Raw genomic sequence first — 9,823 nt, 5'->3', positions numbered from 1 at the left:
GCCAAGAGGCCCAGGCAAGGTATCTTAAAAATTCTTCTTTTTAAAAAACAGCTCAGCTGTTTCCCAGCAGTGTTATCCAAGTTATATGGCTTTGCTGTTTTAGACCTGACTTTGGTTGCAGGTGGCTGGATCTCTGGGAAGGGTAGGAGTAGTCTGCAGATTGTTGTTGTTTACTGGGCACTCTCAACATCACTATGTGTTTTGTAAATTTTGTCTCTAGAAATTACATACTAGAAGGAAATAAAAAAGCAGGAAAGGAAGGACACTCATTTTTAAGTAGGATCATGAATATGGATGGAACAAAGATGATCAAACCTTATTCCAAACAATCATTTCAGTGAAAAAAAGAGTCTTCACAGCAAGGGTTCATGATGCTAAATCAGGGTAGATGAATTGTGTAGCAAATACAGATGCTTGATGGAGACAAAAGAAGTAAATCTTATTAAGAGCAAATAATATCTGGCATATAGAAACTTTCTCAGAAGAGCAGTATGCTTTGCTTACTTCCAGTACATCAAGAAACATAGTTTACCACATTTCTTACCCTTTTCAATAATTCCTGTATTGGGAGTGTTTTAGCACTTTATCAGAAGTCAGATACTTACTCTCACTGTGCAAAGAAGCAAAGATTTCTTTTTTCACAGGGGTGAGGATGAGTGGGAGTGGGAAAAAGAGATATTTTCACAAAAGGATATTTGATTTGAAAGTTCATGAAGATATTCTTAGCTGGTGTAACTCATCATAGCTTCATTGTTCATCTACAGCAAGACCTGGTGGCGGAGATCTAGCACATAGTTTGGAACAAAAGTTTCATTGTTGAACAATAATCAGTGAGATGATTCCTGTTAAAATACTTATATTAAACTGTGAATATCCACCGTCTTACCAGAAATACCACAACCGCAAAAATATTCCATGAGAACTCCTTCCACTTCTGAACATCAAGCCACTACAGATGAAATCCTTCAGACAGGGAAGAATGACTTTTTGTCCCCAAAAGCATAGCTGTAAACAGTTGGGTTTTTTTCTGACAAATTTTAAGTAGCTTATAACTATTTTATATAATCAGTAGGTACCAAGTATCTCAGGATTTTTGGCTTGCTAAAGTACTGAGAATGGAACCTTCCCCACCCAGAATCTCCTGAATACTACTGGCTTAAATATTTTCATATGACCAAAGAACAAATTTGTGTGTCCAAGAACTGCTATGCAACAAGCTGTTCTGTGTGCTCTTGCATTCACTTTCTATTCTGTTAAATAATAAAATAAAATAAAATAAAATAAAATAAAATAAAATAAAATAAAATAAAATAAAATAAAATAATAAAATAAAATGTTGAAGAAAAAGAAGAGGTATGTTAAGGTTATTGTTTACAAGACCAATAGAATTCAGTGGAAAAATCAGTGAAGAGATGGAGAACAGACAGAAGAAATGGACCACTTGTGGAAGTTATTTTTGCAAATTAGGGAAAGCAGGAGGGAGATTGTTTTGTATACTAACCATTCCTCATGTTGAACATTCAACAGAAGCATCTGCTATTAAAGGCAGATTATGAGGACATGGTATGTTTGGTTTAAGGAGAATGAGGCCCAGTCTTGGAAACTATCTAATGACTGAACTGTTGTGAAACTGGTGAGTAGACACCAGTTCCTGGGCTTATGTAATACAATGACTAGCAGACTCAACCCAATATAAATTGTTTTATTGCCCAGACAAATTTTCTATGCAAATTACTTGAGAAGGAAATTAATACATTTACAATCAAATTACTTCTCTTTCCCCTGAAGAACTTATCTCTGTCTTCTCACTGTGCTTTAAACTCCCCATCAGCTTTCTGTTAGATTTTGTTGTATTGTTTCTTCAACTTCCTCTAACCTCTTTGAAAATCAGAGAGGTAAAGTATCCATATGGATAATGACACTGCTCAAGACAAATTTCTGTGCTGATAATTGTTGCTGGCCTGGGAATAAAAGGCAAGTCAGTAGGAGGGAAATATTTCCTGTCATAGTGTACAATGTATAATTAAGAACCTGCATAGAGAAAATAGGTGGAAAATGCAGTGTGTGTGTGTTTCCAGATAGAAGATATCACAAACTGATTCCTAAGACAGATATTATATTGTTGAATTTAGTTATTATAACACCCATATTATAGATGTGTGTCTTGGGGTGAAGGTCAATTCACCAGGCAGAACACCCTTCTTGCCTAGTAGACAGTCACATCATTGGCTGACCAGGATGCTGAACAGGAAGCATATTGCATGTGTGTGAACTATTAGGAAGTGCATTGGGTGTTATATCAGTATGTATAGATGCAGCTTCCATTTGTTTTAAGTCAGGCCTTTTATGCCATATTGAGCCTATATTCCTTCAAACTGGCATTCTGAAGTCTGGCATAGACTACCATTAGGCTTAGGTGTCAGTATTGTCAATACCTATGTTGCAGAACATGATGCTTTACAGAGGGAAATGTAGACACTTGTATGATTCAAGCATTTATGGAGCTAGAGAAGGATTTTTCTTGGATCAAAATACTCAGTTAATTGTTGCCAAACTTCTGTTCAAATCTCATGTTAAATATTTAGCTCCTCTTCTTTTTGGATGACACTGTCATGGCCTAGCTGTTAAAATCTCCAGAGGCTTAGACAGTGTTACTCATAAGACTCTTCACAAACTATTAGAGAGAAGAGGGGGGTGACCACAGTATGAGACATCACAGATGTCCTTCCCGTGGGTGTTCAGAAATGAGACTAGAGTGGCCGGCATGCATAAATCAATAATTCATCTCTGCCACTGCAAGTGTGTTCAGAGGCAAAGAAAGGACTGGAGAACTTTTATCCTAGTTTGCTCACAAATCACTTTAATTTGACCAAAACTGCATGCAGATTTAAAGCTAAGATAAGCAAGACAGCAAATGATTTAATACATATGAAAAAAACTCAAAGAAATGTAAAACTCAAGAAACTTAGCCTTGCAATTTCCCCATTTATTCAAGTGAATGTGTTTCTGCCCAGTACTGATCTGTACTAAACACAGACATAAGATGTTGGTGGCAGTCTCCCTGAAATTAATACATTTCCTTAGTTTTATTACCTCGTGATTTATTTTTCACTGCTCATTCTATGTTCTCCAGTTTAATTGCATTGTGGCAAGCTTATCTAGTTCCACTTTTTTCTGCAAAATGGAGTTGGTCCACTACTCAGAAAAGATCTACAGTACCTTCCTTAACTTTTGGAAATTCCATGGAGGAGAAAGGTATTTGGGTATCTGGTCAGATTCTAGGTCTGCAGAATATTTGTATTTTTGTGTTTTTACATAGTGGTGTGTGATGGGTAACTTTTCAAGGAGCTTTTGAGATAATGGAGTAATAACAACTTAGAAACTTCATGCTTTCATGACCTTGGTCTAAAGTACCTCAAACCGGTGCAGTTGTTTTCAAAGTAAACATATGAGGCAGCACAACTGCTGCTATCCCACAGGGATTCAAGAATGAAAACAGCTCCAAGCTGGGACTACAGACAGAACGTAATTAGACTTTATTTTCTCCCACAAATATAACCACTTCAACCTCAATTCCCTCTTCAAGTACCACTTAACTCTAAAGATGCCAGAGGCCTATCTATACAGCAGTCAACAATACTACATCATTAAACTGTAGAATAATTTGGACCACTGGAGGTCATCAAACCCAAACTCAAATCAGGATTAACTTCCAAGTTAGGTAAGGTTGTTCAGTGCTTTGTCCAATTGAGTTTTTAAAATCTCGGAGTTTGAAAGTCCATGAAATCTCTAGGCCACCTGGTTCAGAGCTTAACTATTGTAAAACTTTTATTTATAAATCTCTAACTGATGAAGTTTTGCTTCCTTGCATTTGATTTTGTTGAACTTCAAGAAGTAGGTGACAGTTTATTTTTCTTATCTATGAATGTCCCTTTTGAGAGAGTATCTTACCCTCCAATTTAACAGTCATTGCCCTCTCATCCACCCCACAAGCTTCCATAGATTGCTTTAAGTGTGATTATCCATACCACTACTGAAGGTAATAACTGATAAATTGTATTGGTCTCAGTATCAGTTCCTGAGGACATTGACTCAGGACATGTCAGTCCATCAAGTCTGATTAAATAATCTTATTTTAAAGTTTGTATGAAGTCTTATAAAGTCACAGCGAATCAGATTGCCTTGTTCAGAGCCAGTCATTTAATAATGAAAGGCATTCAGGCTGGTCAAGTAAAATTTGTCCCAGACTATTGTCCCAGAACATGCTGACTGTTCTCAGTTACATCATTCTTAAGAGTCTGTGATGCTCAACCCATAACGTTCTCTGGGGTCTTGGACAAGATGCTCTGAGTTTTAACTACCCCTTGTTTTTTCTTCCTGTGATGATGACTTTTTTTTTTTTTTTTTTTTTTCTTTTCTTTTCTAACATCTCTCAGGTTCCTCAGATACACCCTGACTAGTTTTGCTCATTGTGTGTATCTACTCAATGATTAATTTACTTATTAATTTTTTCCTCAGTTTTGACTTCCACAACTAAGAAGGCACCTCCCTTTATCCAAATTCCACTGCTAGGATTATGACAAGTTTTTCCATCTCCTTTGTTTGCATATACCTGTCTATTTCAGCAGTGGAATATTTTCCATGTGTGTTGTTGCTTGTTTGCTTGTTTTCTTCTCTGCTGATGTACCTGCAAAAAACTTACATGTTGCCATTTACATCTCCTTTCAATTTCAGCTCCACCTTTGGTCTTTCTGATTTAACCTTGTGCTTGTGCAATGCTTTTGAAATAGAAGGAAATTCTGACTTGCTTCTGGCTCCTGCACAGATCTTTGATTTTATTCTTTTTGTAGGCCCTAAGCTGATAAAAATCAGGTATTGTTCATCATGGAGACAGCTGGTGGAAATCTGTTTTCGGAGCCAGGAAATCACTGACTAGTATCATCTCCCAAGCTGAAATGATGCTCCATTTGTCCTCATTATTCCTGGCTTAAAAAATCTGGTTCTGAATTTTTTTCTTCTTCTTCTCTACATATTATTATACTGAAAAAAAAAAAAAAAAAAAAAAAAAAAAAAATGTGTAAGAAATGTTAAAGACAGTAATGAACACATTGTAAGACTTTGGAAATATATTGATGTCAGCATATAAAGATAAACCAAAATGAAGTTACTGATTCAGGTAGAAGATTTGTCTAACTGGTAACATCACTTTAGGAAGAGAAGTCATCATTGAGATGTTATTAGTGTATAATATAGTATAGTAAATTTATATTAGTATATAAATGACTGATTATAAATGTTTAGTCTGGAATTGTTTTTTGAATGGGTGCTGGAAGGTGCTTCACATAGTACAGTAAGTCACAATCATGCTATGAAATGAAAGTATGCCATGGTGAACAGCACAAATCTGACACTGTAGTTATGTCAGTAATGTGGCCATTAAATTTTCACATTAACATTTATTATGGTGTCATTAGAACACTCTTCCTTTTTGATGTATCAAAGCACTACTATAATATGTATTTGTTGACATCTCATCTGTTTTAGGAAGGCAAATGATTACAAGTTACCAAGGAAACTAATAAGCAGTATGCAAGGAATAAGGTACGCAATTCGTTTTGCTAGATAGCAAGTCATTGCTGTTTTAATTTCAATTAAATTACATCTACTTCTCATGTCAGGAACATAAAAACAAACCATGTACCATTTCAAGGAGAATTCACATTGCTATATTCATTTAGTAAATGAAAAAGAACATTGTTTTGCAGCTCATACAGATGGAAGGTATAGAGGGATGTAATTTGTTGACATTTTTGTGTACTTTACATATGAAACAGTGTATTTTATGAGTTTGCAGAAAACTTTTTTTGCATTAAGTCCACCAGCCTAAAAACCACAGAACCTAGCATCAGAATAAGTTATAAAAACTGGGTTATTTAACTTTGTTTCTGTATTTTGACTTATCTACTAAATTCAGTATAATTGATTATGAATGTATTGTTGCTGTGCTGCTCTATGGAAAGAAAAGTTTAGAGTAAAGCAGGTAAGTGGGGTTAAAACTGATTTAGATAAAAGGCTGGGGTAAAATACATCTACTACCCCCAGCTCCTGAGTAGATTACAGTGATGAGCTGCACCAATCCATGAATGAAAGTCAAATTTCTTAATTCTTTTGAAAGCAGGAGATGATCCTCAGGGATACCTTTTGCTTGAATTATCATTGTTAGGAATTATTGTTACTTACTGTGGAGAAAAAAAAATAGGGATTATCTGTAGTCCTAAAGAGCATAAATGGAGTAATATTTGTTAATATTTATTAATTTTTAAAGCAGTTTTGAACACAATTATTTTGTTATATTTGGACTCTGATGTCTTCTTGATAGGTCTATTGAGCTGTACCACTGCTCCTAACCTTTGTCATGTTTGTAATCTTCCACTCTTGGGAAGCCCATCAAAATATCTTCAAGGCAGCTGAAGAATGCAGAAAATGCTGTTGCTGCATGCACTGAATGGGATGGTCAGTAAGCATGACAGGCTGGGAGGGTGCACTTCTGAGCCTCTGGGGAGACAGGGAGATGAGTGGGACATTCTTGAAGCTGGAAAAAAATACTAGGGATTCAAGGAAATAATACTGTGAAGCATTGCCATTGTGATTATGTGTTTGGCGGCAGTTATTTTTTTGCTTGCTGGATTTGTTCCCCAGTAACAGTAGGACTGCTTTCATTATAATGTTTCTTCATTACAGCTTACGCAGAGCAGATACATGTGTGCTATAACTAAGACCAGACCTTTCCATGGTTTTCCTTATGTGTGCCATAAAAGGCCTATTCTTATATTCATATTAGGAAAGCTGAAATGAAAGTACATCATGAGTGTTCTTTTGATACAAGTAAGCTTCCAGATTAACTAGACAGCATACCTAAAGACTGTATTAGAATGGTCAGACAAGATTATATAAATCCCATAGCTGTAGAATCTCTGAAACTGTGAAGATGTGGGGGGATCTACTGACAATATTTTTACGTTCTTTCTATTTTTGAATAGCATTTCTACAAAACAATTATTTTTCAGTGATGTGCATTGACCAGTTCTATAATGACATTCAGTGACTGCCTGTGGCAAAACTAGATCAACAAACTGTATAAACTATTGCTGGAAATGATGAGTTATTCATTTCTTATCAGCAGCCAATAATAATTAATGATAGAAATGCACCGTGGTAATTCAGACTACTGTTTAAGTTAATAGTATTTTGTTTTCCCAATCATTCTGGCTGCACTCATGCTAAAATTAACTTCTGATGATCATATTGCAAGCAACGCAATAACAATTAGACACACAAATGCATCCAATTGTTCTGTGTCCAGAAAAGAGATAAAACCATGGGCCAAAGAATAAGCATAGGGTGTCATAGAGCCAATATTAATGTAGCTTTGTATGTCAAAGAGCAGAAATTGAAACACAGAGGAATATTTAATGTTACATTTGGAACATCAATGTTTGGAAAAAATGCTCTGAAAGTTTTCAAGTGTACATATGTGTACATATATATATGTGCATGTATGTGTATATATACCATATAAAATTTTTTGTGACAGAAAAATCTCTTGTATTAGTATAAGCAAAGCAGTGTGCCTGGCTATCAGTGGGTAACTGGATAAACAGTGAATAAAGTGGAAAAGAAAGAGAAGGAATGGTATGCTCAAATCTGTATATGTATAGAAGGGGAGGGGAAGCTTCATCACTACAATTTATAACTTATTTCCCTCAAAAGCTGTAAACCTGCTGAAAGTTATCTGTAGAGAAAAATTAAAATATTCCTCTTTCAAGTGAGTATTCAATACAACAATAAACAATTTTACTGGAGTATACAATCACAAAATTTTTATTTTGCTTTACAATGTTTGAAAATACTGAAAATATAAACAGATGTTGAAATTATTTATCAAATATTATTCTATAAGTCTGGAAAGAATATTACAACCACACCTGATCTGTCATCTTATTTAGTGGTTGGAAACTCTGTCCACAGCAGGGGGACTGGAACTAACATACTAGTTAGTATAATATATACAAATGGACTAATACTATGAAATTATATTCTGCATGATTTACAAATGTTGCACAGATGTGAAAATCAGAAGACTGTTCCCTGATTTATCATCAAAAATGAGAAACTGTTGCAACAAATGCTTTTTTAATGCTTTTTTGACAGATTAAAGTTGAAGTAGATGAAGCTGCAAACAACAAAAAAAGACCAATTCTGTAGCATCTTAGTGTTTTGTTGTTGTTGTTGTTCCTAACAAGATTAAAATTGCAAAATATTCAGAAAACATGTATGAAAAGACAAAATGAAAATACATTCTCTAAAATTATTAATCAAAGACAATTATTTTGGGATGATGTGCTAGTCGATCAAACTTCAGGCAAAGGAAGAGAAGAGCATTATGTCTAGTTTTAAATAAAGAAATTAAATTGTATATTAACTCATACAACTATTCCGGGGTTTGAATAAGTAGAATACAGTCCATAATTTTCCCCTGTGGAATAAAGATGAAAATTTCAAAGGATTTCTCCTGGCTAAATGCATTTTACATAAATGCATAATGCAAGAGTATAAGCTGCAGGGAGAAACATTATGGTTATGTACTAAGTTAAAATTATGTGACATTTAAAGTATGTATTAGAATACATATATATGGAACAGCATGTTTATTTCTTGGACTTGGATCAACAACAAATTGCTTTCATGGCAGTTGTTTCACAGAAGTGCCTCAAGGGTCATGTGGGTGAGGGGTATGCCCTGGTGGAGTTGAACTATTCTCTAGCTGTCAAAACCACACACTAGTCAATTAAAAAGGTAAAAAATATACAGAGACAACTAAATGAAACTGGAAATAGTGATCAGAGACATGAAACTCTTCAGTATGCAAAGGAAATGGGAATGGAAGTCACAGTAAGTGACTGGATTGGACAGTATTTGGAGCAGAACTGGTGATCTGCTCCACATGAGTTTCTACTGTACTTCCAGAAAAGTGATAAGGTCATGCTGAGGAGAATAAATGAAATATTCATGTTTTCCTAATGAGCAGTGAGGGTTCCTCTATTTTCTGTTTGATATTATTCTGTTCAGGCTACTTGAAATTAAATCACAAGTGGGAAAGCCATGGGAAATAACAACGGTGAAGATAAGGTGATATCACAGACTCACAGAAACCTTTGAGAGCTGGCAGGGAAGCTATTATCTGACAGGCTAGTTACCAAAGGCAGGCCATGCTAGCAGTGTTTACTCTGCCAGTCTGGAGCATAGGATCAAAAGGGATACTAAAATTTGAAATATTCTAATTTTTACAGGGTAGGAGTGAGGGGTTTATAGCAGCTGCTGGTGTGGTGGTAGAAGATGATACAATCAGAGATGCTAAAGGATGAAGACAAAAAGGCAGAACGGTAGTTTGTTTTCCATCCTTGAAGTTAGGGCAACTGTGTCTCAAAATTCATGGAATATATTAACATTCAGGAAAGAAAAAACGACATTAGATGCTTAGCGCTAAGCCTTTAAAGACTGCAGTTACAATGAACTGGAAATTCCACTGTGGCAACAGAGAGGCAAGTTTGGGTTGATGGAACCTCACTCTCAATTCCTGAATCAGTACTCATTCTACACATGGGTCCTTCACATCTGCCTAGGATATGCAAGATCAAAAGCCCTTTAAACCAGACCAAGGATGTAGAGTCCTTCTCCCACTGCTGTAGGCACAGAGTCTAGCTGCTGTTATTTCTCTGAATGTGAAGGAACAGAGACTTGGGAAACTGGTATGTACAAAGGA

The sequence above is a fragment of the Coturnix japonica genome, chromosome 2 (genome assembly GCF_001577835.2).
Source record: "Coturnix japonica isolate 7356 chromosome 2, Coturnix japonica 2.1, whole genome shotgun sequence".
Lineage (NCBI taxonomy): Eukaryota > Metazoa > Chordata > Aves > Galliformes > Phasianidae > Coturnix > Coturnix japonica.
Note: the sequence above shows the minus strand (reverse complement) of the source record.